We start from the raw sequence: 13,195 nt of genomic DNA on the forward strand, positions 1-13,195 counted from the left end.
CTCAAGCTTTGTGCTTAAAAAAACTCTACATTTAATCATATTTTCTAAATTTTATCATTTTAGGTTGACAAAGTAAAAGCTAAAACTATAAAACTTCTAGAAAAAAATAGAGGAGAAAATATTCACAATCTACAGCCTTGAGGTGGACAAAGATTTCCTGGACAGGACACAAAAGTATAAACTATAAGAGAGAGAGAGAAAAAAAAAAAAGATAAACTAGACTTCATTAAAATTTAAAAATTGCCTGTACTTTGAAAGATACTATTAAGAAACTGAAAAAGCAGGCCACAGTCTGGAAGAAAAGATTTGCAATGCAAATATTAAATAAAGGACTTGTACCCAACACACATAAAAGAACTTAAAATTCAATGAAAGAAGGCAACTCACACACACACAAAAAGATTTGAACAAACCCTTCAAAAAAGATGATACATGAATGGCCAGCAAATACATGAAAAGATGTTCAACATTATTAGTTATCAGGGAATTGCAAAGTAAGGCCACTATGAGATACCACTTAGAAGAATATTCAGCTTTAGAAAACAGTTTGGCAGTTTATTTATCACTTACCCTATGACCCAGCAACTCAACTCCTAGGTATTTATTGGCTTGAGAGAAATGAATCACCTAGGCCCTTTATTTAGCTTCCCACAAATTCACTGATTCACTCGGTGACACTGGCCAGGTTCTTCCCATCTCTGGCCCTGTTTTCCATCTGTGGAAAGCAGATGCATGGGTTGGGCTAGGTCAGGGATGGCAAACGACTTTTATCTTGAGTACAAACTCCTTATCACTGCCAGGGACTGCCCAGACCACCTCTGTGATGAGAAAGAATGTCTGATAGAAGATGAGAGCTCTGTGACCCACTAACAATGTCTGCTAGAAACAAGAAAATGACCCAGAAAGGCCACGTACTTCCTATGTGCTATATGCCCACAAAAAGATTTGTGCATGAATGTGCATAGCAACGGTATTCATAGCAATTGAAAACTGGCAACAACTCAAATTCCAGATACATTGTGGTACATCCACACGACAGTTTATTACTCAGCAATATGAAAGCTATTAATATATGCAATAACATTGATGATTCCTTTCTTCATATTGAGTGAAGGAAGCCAGAAACGACTCTATAAGTCAATGTATATGAAACTTCTAGAAAAGGCAAAACTAAGCTATACTGACAGGAAGATCAGTGGTTGCCTGGGATTGGGGTGAGAGAGGGGACTGGATGGAGGTGGCAGGAGACTTCTGAGGGAATGGAAATGTTCTAAATTTTGATTGGGGCAGGTGCACACATTTGTTAAGATTTATCAAGTTGTGGCGGGAGGCAGTGGCTCATGCCTGTAATCCCAGCACTTTGGGAGGCTGAGATGGACAAATGACTTCAGATCAGGAGTTTGAGACCAGCCTGGCCAATATGGTGAGACCCCATCTCTACTAAAAATACAAAAATTAGCCGAGTCGGTGGTGGGCACTTGTAGTCCCAGCTACTTGGGAGGCTGGGGCAGGAGAATCTCTTGAACCCTGGAAGCAGAGGTTGCAGTGAGCCGAGATTGAGCCACTGCACTCCAGCCTGGGTGACAGTGAGACTCCGTCTCAAAAAAAAAGACTTATCAAGCTGTATGTGCACTTAAAATGAATGTATATTAATATATGTCAATTATACCTCAAAAAATGATTTTTATAAAAGTAGCCTTGAAATGTAATGAACTATTCCTTGAGCACGTGGCACGAAGAGGGCCTGCTGCCAGACATACTGTGGGAGAAACATGGAAGTGAGAAAGGACAGGGCACCTTCTGAAACACATTAGTTGGTAAAATTGCTTTCAGCTTTGCCAAGACCTTCATGTGCGCTCAGAGAGGCTGGTCAATTGCTTCTCAGATACCCTGTTAGAAATTTGACCATGGGCCTAACAGGAACAGGGCTGCCACGGAGCATGGAGAGAGGGCCTGGAGCCCAGGATAGATCATCTGACTTGGTTCTGAGTTCTCCATAAAAAACCTCATGGCCTCTCTCCTCCTCCAGCCTCACGTGCCCCACCTCACCTCCTTAAGAATCTAGGCTCACAGCACTCAGGCAGGCAGCTGTCAACTCCGAGCCCCTTCCCCTTCTCCTTCGGGTAGAGTCCCAGCGTTCAGACATTGTCATAAGTACTGTTCTTTTAAAAAGCTGGAAAGTTGGGTTGAGGAGTTTGGGGCTATTATTAGTGCCAAACACTATAAAAAGGAAATGCCACTGATAATCTTAGATGGCTGTATTTTCATACGAGAATAATTCCAGCTTCCTTCTTAGAGTTCTTAGTCATAAGAAACCCTTCATTAAAATACTCCCTCGGGTCATAGCCTCAAACCTAGCATTGCTCAAATCCTTTGGGACCATTCAAGTTAGGACTGACTGGGAGAGCTGGCATTTTTTAGCCCATTTTTATGGCTGCCTCCTTCTGAGTTGCTCATGTTGTTCTACTGGAGGAAAATAACGAATGATTCAATCTATGCACAAATATTTATTTGCACTGCTTATATGGAGGCGGCATAGCAAAGGGCCTTAGGGGGCAGGCTCCTATCAGATTTAGCTGAGCTCTGTCCCTGTGTGGTGTCAGGTAAGTTGCTCATCCTTTCTGAGCATCTCCTAAAAAATGAGCTGTCAACCCTAGGAGCTAATGCCTGGTGGCTGCCACTTAGTAAACTCTATGCGAATATTAATTTGTTATTATTATCACTGTTATGCATTCAGTTATACCATCCACCATGGGTACAGCAAAAATGCTGTTTCACCTTTGAGAATCCTACATTCTACCTTGCTACACAAAGCGTACAGACAGGAGAAGCGTACAGACAGGAGAATAAGAGAACAACAGAAATGATGACACCCTACCCTGTGATGGAGAAGCTGCTAAAAAGCATCTCCTTTCATCTTTCATATACTGCTGGTCCCATGCTTTGAGTGTTATTGAGAAGCAATGTGTCAATATGTGTCAGAAGTCTTTAAAATGTGTTTGCCCTTTGACCCAGATTCCCTCTAGAAATTTTCATAAGAAAACAATTAAATCCGTGAGCAGAGATTTCTCCTGGATGTTACTGAGAGTAGCAAAAATTTGGTAACAGTCTGTCTGAATGACTAACAACGGAAGTTAAATGCATATTTAGACGTTGTGATTGATCAACATTTATGTAAAGCAGGTCACAAAACAATATGCACAGTGTGGGTCCATTTCGAGGGTATGACCTGAAGTAGGATTTTTAAAAATCGATACATAATAATTGTGCATATTTGTGGGGTACATATAATTTGATACAGGCTTATAATGTGTGATGATCAAATCTGGGTAATTAGAATATCCATCATCTCAGACGTTTATCGTTTCTTTGTGTTGGGAACATTTCAAATTTTCTCTTCTAGCTATTTTGAAATATGCAATAAATTATTGTTAACTGCAGTCACCTTACTGTACTATTGAACACTAGAACTATTACCTTCTATCTAACTGTATGTTCAGACCCATTAGACAACCTCTGTTCATCCTCCCCTTCCCCAGAAATAGTGGTTTGTGTTTTTGTTTTGTTTTTTAGAAGGAGTCTTGCTCTGTCATTCAGGCTGAAGTGCAGTGGCGCAATCTCGGCTCACTGCAACCTCCACCTTCTGGATTTAAGCAATTCTCCTGCCTCAGCCTCCCAAGTAGCTGGGATTACAGGCATACCACGCCTGGCTAATTTTTGGTTTTCTTTGTTGTTTGTTTTGTTTTTGTTTTTGTTTTTCTTTTTTCAGTGGAGATGGGGTTTTGTCATGTTGGCCAGGCTGGTCTCAAACTCCTGACCTCAAGTGATTCGCCTGCCTCAGCCTCCCAAAGTGCTGGGATTACAGTCATGGGCCACTGTGCCTGGCCTGAAATCATGTTTTTATTAACCAGAAACTCTAACAAGGAAGCTTGAATTGTTTCCATATTACAGATAATATCTATATACATATAAGAGAGAGAAAAGCTATATAGACCTTACTCACCAATGGTTTTATTATGTGTGAGTATTTGAGTGGGTTTTTTTCATTTCATTTATTTGTACTTCTATAGAGTATTGCTTTTATATAAGAAAAAAAACCCAGAAAATTAGGAAAAGCCAATTCAAATAATCTAGAAAACCAAAAGAGAGAACAAATACAGCACAATAGGCAAAGTAAGCAGTAATGTGATTTTTCCTTGACATTTGTAAGAATTCTAGGCCTTTTATTTAGCTTCCCACAAATTCACTGATTCACTCTGTGACATTGGCCAGGTTCTTCCCATCTCTGGCCCTGTTTTCCATCTGTGGAAAGCAGATGCATGGGTTGGGCTAGGTCAGGGATGGCAAACGACTTTTATCTTGAGGACGAACCCCTTATCACTGCCTGGGACTGCCCAGACCACCTCTGTGATGAGAAAGAATGTCTGATAGAAGATGAGAGCTCTGTGACCCACTAACAATGTCTGCGAGAGACCTGAGAATGACGAATGACCTAGAAAGGCTATCTACTTCCTGTATACTCCATAATGTAAAGGGCTTGTACAACTCGATGAGTCTGGCACATCTTTAAGCAAAAATATGAACCTGAATTTGGAAAGCCATAAGGCTGGGGGTACCTAACTACATGTATGCATTTTTGGTTAGGTTGCACTGAATCACTAATTTTCCATCTTACTTCACAGACCCCGAGACATAACTTAGGATTTACTAAAGCAGAAAATGGCCATGGTGGTGGCGTCTCAATTGTATTTGCACCCATTATGTCCCATCCCAAGGACAAGGAATAGATCTGCAGCTGTTGTTTCAGCCTCTTCAACCTGAAACAATCTGAAAGTCCCAGCTGTTGCAGGCATAAACCTGATCCTGGCTTTGTCCTTGGTTTATGTCTCATGTTTTGGGGAACTCCGAAAGCCACTCTTCTGGGGTTGATTCAGAGAAGGCCACCTTTAATCATTACCCTCCCAGAAAGTAGAAGTGCTAAATGCACATTTGTTAGTGGACTTTCCAGCATGGAGTGGGACCCATTCCTCTCTTGACTCAAGGCCTACAGAGGAGAGATGGCATTCCTAAAATCACGCATGAAGTTCAATCTACACCCAGCTTTGCCTGCAGGCAAGCAAACATGGATTCTTTGGTAAAAACCCACATCAGGCTGTCAGCGGCTTGCTATTTGGAGGAAGGGGCAGTCTGGAGGGCTTGACTGCGTCTCAACTGAACCACACTAATCTACCATTGCTTCCACAGAGAACAGCAGGCTGTATTCAGGGATCTCAGCAACAGCTGTGCCTTCCAAACCAAGACACTTCAGAAAAATGATCCGAAAGTGGGCCGGGTGTTTCAGCAGGATTTGGTGGGACTTTCCTACTCAAATGGCCCTTTGTGTGCTTTTAAAAGACAGGGCATTAACCTCGCGCGTGGCTAAAGCATGATGGATGACTTGGAGTTCTCTATTTACATTTGGCTGGTGGCCACAGCGGAACCGTCAAAATGCCTGGGTATCCGATGGACAGTACCCGGCTTGTTCAGACTTGTTTCTGATGGAGTGAGTGGATCCCAGGGCTTTTGCTCTGCCTAGGTTTGATAAACTAAACATGGCCAGGCTGTTAAAAAGCAGACTCCAGTGTTCCTCTCACGGCAGCAAAATTCAGTGTCCTGAATCCATAGCCTCTTTAATCATCTTTGTTTATATTCAGCATCTTTATCTACTTCGGGGTTACTCTGATCTCTGCCCATTTGTTGCAAGATGTGTGTGGTCCTGCCCAAGACTTGGGCATCAGGAGCACAGGGCCTGTGCTCATGTTGCTTCTACCCAGCTCCATGAAGTCACCTGCTTGATCTTTTTCCCTTCCCAGTAATATGCTTGGCAAGTGAGAGTGAATCTGGATTCGTCAGTTCTCCAGACAATCTTGTGGGGCCAGAGGGAGCCAGAAGCTGACCCTCTGCACCATGCTGGCACCATTATGTGAGAACATGCAGCACTCGCAGGCAGGAGCTAGCTAGAGTAAATTATTAGGCTCTTTTCCGGCAGACCTGGGTCCTGCTCTTCCATTAAAGAGGAGCTGTTTAAGTCAATTGCTCCTCACTGGGCCTCAGTTTGTTCACCTTTCCCTTGTGTTTTTCATGAAGCTCAAAGGAGAAAGCAAAGTGTTCTGAATGACTTTATACAAACATGAGGAGGTGGTAGTGGCCAGTACCCTCCTAACAATCGTCCCATCACATCTTGAGGAGAGAGAGAAGCTAAACACTAGCGCAAGTGGACACTTAAGTAAGATAAACTTATTTCCCTTCTAATCATTTTTGCAAGCTTGGCCTTGTTGTAGCAGCTTGGAGGATTTCAACTGGGTGTCCCAGAGACATATAAAATAGAGCAAAGAGGGGATGCATTGATCTATTGCTAACAACACAAGAGGGAAATACTGGGACATAAGTACTGCTAATAATAATGACAAACACGTTAGTATTTATTATCACCCAACACTGTGTATAATCATTAACCTTCCACAGCAATCCTGTGAGGTATGTATAATCATTATTCTTATTGTATGGAAAACTGAAGTTCAGAGAGGCGAAGTTACTTACACAGTGTCACACAGCCCTAAAAGTGATGGAGCCAGGAGTCTTTCTCAGATATGCCTGATCCCAAAGCTGATAGGTGAAAAATGTGCAGTATGAAAAGCATTCCCTGGGCTTCAAGATGTTGCCTGGCTCCTTTTCCTTCTTTTTTTTGGTTTTGTTTTTGTTTTTAATCGTTATTGGGCAGTCTCTCACCCGGAGTAGGCTCAGAGACTTCCTTGACTGACTTGTTGTATCACGTGAGGGGCCTGTTTATATGTCCCTGTGTTTGTGCAGACAAATTCGCAATAAATAAAATCCCACTATCACCACAACCAAAAAAACAACCTTGAACTAGCTAACTGTTCAAGAACCAGTGAGGATGAGCCCTGCAGGAAATGGAACCAAAGACTCAAACAGTGTCGGGCTCTATGTCTTCCTGTCTCTGCTTCCGTGTTGGGATGATTTGCTCCTCCCAAAGATGGGCTTTACCCAAACCCCAGAGAACATGGCCAGAAGTAGATCCAAACTCACATTCTTAGAGAATCATTTTCCCAGAGGAAAGCAAAGTTGCCTGCCCCAGAATGTCCACTTAGAAAAATCCTTGTGAAGGCTCTGACTGGCCTGCTGGGTAGGACACCCAGCCCTGGGCCAGTTGCTGTGACCAGGTGTACTATTGTGATCAGCCACACCAAAACTGAGGATCTCTCAAAGTAACAGGAAGGAATGGGGGTGGTTATCACAAGCAGACAGGCAAGGTAGCAGGGATCCATTGTGCTCTGGCAGGTGGCAATGGAATAAGGCATGTGTTGGTGGCCCGTTTATTCTTGCAGCTACCTTTCATGTTTTCTTCCAACCTAAGCTAGCTCAGGATCTGGACAGGGTGTTCGTATCTACAGAAGGAAGGACTTGGCCTGAGAGTTCTACTTGATGTGGATCTTACCCCAGGATTGTTTGTCGGCAAGGTTAACGTGGCAGAGCAGAAAGACTGCTGAGTTTGGAGGCAGACAGACTTGAGTTCAGGTCTTAACTCTTCCGTTACTTGCGGGGTGGTGTTGGATAAGTCGCTTCACCTCTATGAGTCTTCGATTTTTTCATTGGCTAAATAAAGATGATAACACCTATTTACAAGCTTGTTATAAGGACTAAGTGAGATAATCACATAAACCATCAGATACAGTGGCATATACTAAGTGCTCAATAAAGTGTACCTTCTACTAATTAATTCAACAAATATTTAATGAGCATGCAATACATTGCAGGCACAGGGGTAGGTGTTAGGGATAATGCATCAAGCAAGAGATATAATGTTCCCATTCTTTTGGAGCTTCTAGTAGTGGGGGTTGGTGAGGAAAAAATAAGTGAGAAAGTAAGACAATTACAGGTAATAATGAGTGCTTTGAAAAAAAGAAAATTCTTTTTTTTTTTTTTTTTTTGAGACAAGGTCTCACTCTTCTGCCCAGGTTGGAGTGCAGTGGCACAATCTCAGCTCACTGAAGCCTCTGCCTCCTACACTCAAGCAATCCTCCCACCTCAGCCTCCTGAGTAGCTGGGACTACAGATGTGTGCCACCATGCCTGCTAATTTTTGTAGTTTTTGTAGAGATGGAGTTTCACCACATTGCCCAGGCTGGTCTCAAACTCCTGGACTCAAGTGATCCACCTGCCTCAGCCTCCCAAAGTACTAGGATTACAGGCATGAGCCACCACTCCTGGTCAGGAAAAATGAAATTATTTTTATGCTTATATTTGTTATTAGTGCAGAAACTCTCCTGCGACGATGTTTGAACCTCCCTGTTCAGTCTCTCACCACCCATTTATCTATGTATTGGAAATCATTCTCAGAGTGCAACAATTGCTTCGAGCTTGACTTTGGAAAGGGACTGAACTATTAGCTCTTAAAGTGACATGGAAGAAAGGAAAGGAAAATGGAATGTTGATAGGAGGAAAATCCCGATGTTATCCCTTAGCTCCCAAATTCCTTTTTTTTTTTTTTCTGAGATGGAGTCTTGCTCTGTCACCCAGGCTGGAGTGCAGTGGCACGATCTCCGCTCACTGCAACCTCCACCTCCCAGGTTCAAGCAATTCTCCTGCCTCAGCCTCCCGAGTGGCTGGGATTACAGGTGCGTGCCACCATATCTGGCTAATTTTTATATTTTTAGTAGAGATGGAGTTTCATCACCATGTTGGCCAGGCTGGTCTCAAACTCCTGACCTTTCGATCCACCCACCTCAGCCTCCCAAAGTGCTGGGATTACAGGTGTGAGCCACTGTTCCTGGCCCCAAATTCCATTTTGTAAATCATTACCTGGTGGGTTTCAAGATCACCTCAGAAGCCTTTAAAAGATACAGATTCTTAGGTTGCATCCTCAAATATTCAAATGCCAGCAGTTCAGGGAATTTCTTTTTTTCCTCTTTCTTTTATTTTTAAGCTTCGTGGTAATTTATATGGGCAATCACACATAAGAAGCACTGCTTGCCAGCCAGCCTATGAATTCCATTTGTCAGGTTTAGAATACAGGGATGCATTTGTTATTCTGCTAGTCAATGTATACTTTTTTTTTCTAGTTTCTAGGAGAAGACATGGGTCATGGTTGGCCCCCAAGGAGCTTAGAATCTAGGGGGAGATATAAACAAAGTTGCTATGGGAACACAAAGCAGGAACAATTAGTCTTTGAAAATTAGAGAATGCTTTCCAGAGGGAAGAATTCTGAATGAGTTAGAATTTGGTTCAACTGCATGTGATACAGAATACAAAATTATAGTGGATTAAAATAGGTAGAAATACATTTTTCTCTCATATAAAAGTCCTGAGGAAAGTAATCCATTGCTGGTATGATGCTCCCATCTTGTTTTTTGACCCTCCTCAGCATGAGTCCTATGTGGTCCAAAAGGGTTGCTCACATTCCAACCATCACTTCCATATTCCTGACAGTAGGAAGGACAAAAGGGCAGAGGAAGGTATAATGTCTTCCTTTAAAAATATTTTCTGGAAGGTGCACATGAAACTTCCATTGTAATGTTATAGTCCAGAACTTAGGTGCTTGGTCACACCTTGCTTCAGGAGATGAAACAAAGTCTTTATTCAGAATGGCCATGTGCACAACTAAAAACTCAGGTTCTATTACTAAAAAAGAAAAGGAAAGCAGCCATTGGGAAACAACTGGTGGACCGCTACACTGAGATATGAAGAATGAGTAGCAATTAGGCAGGGGAAGTCACATAGCAAAGACTGTCCAACAAGGAGAACTAATGCGTATCACGTCCCCCTCGGCAGGAGGGACACCAGGAAGCACCCTTCTTTCCACATCTTCGTTGTCATCCTTCATGTTGTGATCTAAAGCCCTCCTGGATAGTGAAACCCCGTCTCTACTAAAAATAGAAAAATTAGCTAAGCATAGTGGTGGGGGCCTGTAATCCCGGCTACTTGGGAGACTGAGGCAGAAGATTACTTGAACCTGGGAGGGAGAGGCTGCAGAGAACTGAGATCGCTCAACTGCACTCCAGCCTGGGCAACAGAGGGAGACTCTGTCTCAAAAATAAATAAATAAATAAAAAACAAAGTCCTCCTGAGATGAGTCTGCTGGCCCTAGCTATTCAGTGCTTGGATTTACAATGACCTCAGCACAATTCTGACCTTAAAGCCCTTCATGTCACTGGAATGATGGCTGCTTCAAGAAAACCCCTCCTTTTCATTTGTCAGTAAGAGAACTCACTCTAAGATCTCATCATTGACATTTACCAGAACAAATTTCTGAAATCTCTTTAGAAGAAACTACAATCCCAACTCTTTGATATGATTAGTTATGGCACATCTGCCTGAAGCAATATTATACAAACATGGAAGGTGATCATTTATGAAAGCATAGAGTATGAGAAACAGCTCATGACAAAATATTGAGAAAATGCGAGACTGTGTATGTGCTGTGATTATAATCGTGTAAAAGATGTGTGTGTATATAAACAAATATTAGAAAGAGCATCATAAAAAAATGATTATTGGATGGTTAAAGGCTTGCTTCTCCTTGGAGAATTCCCTTTAGTGTGGTTATGTTGTTTTCATACATAAAATTTGAAAATACGTCTTGCAAACGTTACATGTTGTCAAAAAAATTTTATGGCGTCAATGGTAAATATACATAAGAATCACCTGAAAAGCTTACTAAAAATGCATATTCACAGGCTCCAGCCCAAGATATTCTGATTCTATAGGTCTGAGGAATGGCTGCATTTTTAACAAGCATTCAGAGTCATTTTGTTGGAGGTGGTGCATTGACAACATTTGAAAACCACTGCCATAGATGGTGTCTCAGAGACACCTAAAAATAGAGTTGGGACATTATCTGTGCCAAAACAGCCTAGCGTTGTGTTGCATCAAAGACTCTAGGCCAGGCCGGGAGCAGTGGCTCAAGCCTGTAAGCCTAGCACTTCAGGAGGCCGAGGTGGGTCGATCTCCTGATGTCAGGAGCTTGATACCAGCCTGGACAACATGGCGAAACCCCATCTCTACTAAAAATACAAAAATTAGCCAGGCATGGTGGTGGGCACCTATAATCCCAGCTACTTGGGAGACTGAGGCAGGAGAATCACTTGAACCCAGGTGTCGGGGGACAGAGGTTGCAGTGAGCCAAGATTGTGCCACTTCACTCTAACCTGGGCAAAAGAATGAAACTGTGTCTCAAAAAAAAAAAAGAAGAAGAAAAGAAAACAAAAAAAAGACTCTAGGCCAATATTCCTCTATCATTGTTGGGGAAACAGTATGAAAGCTTAAAACAAAAACTCCATGTTAAGAAAAATGCACTCTATCCCTGGTTTGTAAAGTGAAATATCACTAACAGGTACAGCTTTGATGATTTTTCTTTGAGTCTTCCAAGTAAACTTAAACGTGTCTGATAAAAGCAACCCAATTTTGAACAGTTACATTTCTCCAGTTCCCTTAGAGTCCCACACTTCCTACATCTTATTCCATGCCTTCCTAACAGGCCCCACACAAATTCAGCTGTAATCTGCCTTCAAATGTAAGGCATGGTAATTTCAAGCCCTACAGCTGAATAACATACTCTGCATAAGCCAGCTTTCTGAATAATTCAATATTCATTTTCTTTATTAGTGAGATAGGATTTTTCTTCTCGGTCACTTTGCAAGCTGGGGACCCCTGGCTGATGACGCCCCGCCCAGATGTCGCTCAGCCACGCTGGCATGCCCCAGCTCACCTGTGTGATAGTTTGTGCCTGCATTGGGCGCTTCTTGAGCTCTTGTACCACGCCCAAGAAGAATGAAGATAGGCAGGACATTGAAGGGTGAGGAAGGCAGAGAAGAATTTTATTGAGTGATGACACAGCTTTTAGCAGAGAGGGGACATGGGGCTGGTCCCCCTACCTCAAGACGGGAAAGTTCTTCGTGTGGCTGGGTCTCCCTTTTATGGACTCAGAATAGGGCTTATATGCTGATTGGTTTGTTAGTACGCAAAAATGTTTAAAGCAAAGATACCACTCAAAAGTGGGCTTGATAGTGTAGAAAGCCAATTAGGAAAGGGTAGGTATATATAAAATAGGTGAAGGGTAGGACCAATCAGAGGAAAGTGGGCCAAACGGGAAGACAATTTCTCAATCCAGTCCGACGATTTAACTTGTAGCTTGGCTTTCAGGCTTTAAACTGTCTCCGGCTTTGTGTGGGGTTTTACCACAGGCCCATCCCTATCTGCCTAGGCATTTGGCACCCGCTCTCATTAGGGTGACCAACTCATCACAGTTTGCCCAGGAGTTTCCTGATGTTAGCACTGAAAGTCTTATGTTCGGGAACCCCTGCTCCTCAGTCCTGTGCAAACCACGACCCGGACAGTTGGTCACCCTATACCTTCCATACAGCTTAAAAGAAGACATTCTCCAGGAGGAGTAGTCAGCCTCCACAATGTGCCCAGGGAGCACAGGCAAAAACTTAGCTTTCTAAAGAAAAAAAACAAAAATACAGGTAAGGTGCTGAGATATACATACATACATATGTGTGTGTGTGTGTGTACAATTTATTTATTTAATTATTTTTTGAGATGGAGTCTCACTCTGTCACCAGGCTGGAGTGCAGTGGTGTGATCTTGGCTCACTGCAACCTCCAACTCCCTTGTTCAAGCGATTCTCCTGCCTCAGCCTCCTGAGTAGCTGGGATTACAGGTGTGCATCACCATGCCTGGTTAATTTTTTGTATTTTTAGTAGAGACGGGGTTTCACCATGTTGGCCAGAATGGACTCGATCTCCTGACCTCGTGGTCTGCCTGCCTTGGCCTCCCAAAGTGCTGGGATTATAGGCGTGAGCCACAGGGCCGGACATGCTGATCATTATTTTAAGAAATAGGACATTTCGGACTGGGTGTGGTGGCTCACGCCTGTAATCCCAGCACTTTGGGAGGCAGAGACAGGTGGATCACTTGAGGTCAGGAGTTCAAGACCAGCCTAGCCAACATGGTGAAACCCCATCTCTACTAAAAAAATACAAAAATAGGCTGGGAGTGGTGCCATGTGCCTGTAATCCCAGCTACTCAGGAGGCTGAGGCAGAAGAATCACTTGAACCGGGGTGGTGGAGGTTGCAGTGAGCCGAGATCATGCCACTGCACTCCAGCCTAGGCGACAGAGTGAGACTCCATCAAAAAA

The sequence above is a fragment of the Colobus angolensis genome, unplaced genomic scaffold, assembly GCF_000951035.1.
Source record: "Colobus angolensis palliatus isolate OR3802 unplaced genomic scaffold, Cang.pa_1.0 Scaffold27, whole genome shotgun sequence".
NCBI classification, from domain to species: domain Eukaryota; kingdom Metazoa; phylum Chordata; class Mammalia; order Primates; family Cercopithecidae; genus Colobus; species Colobus angolensis.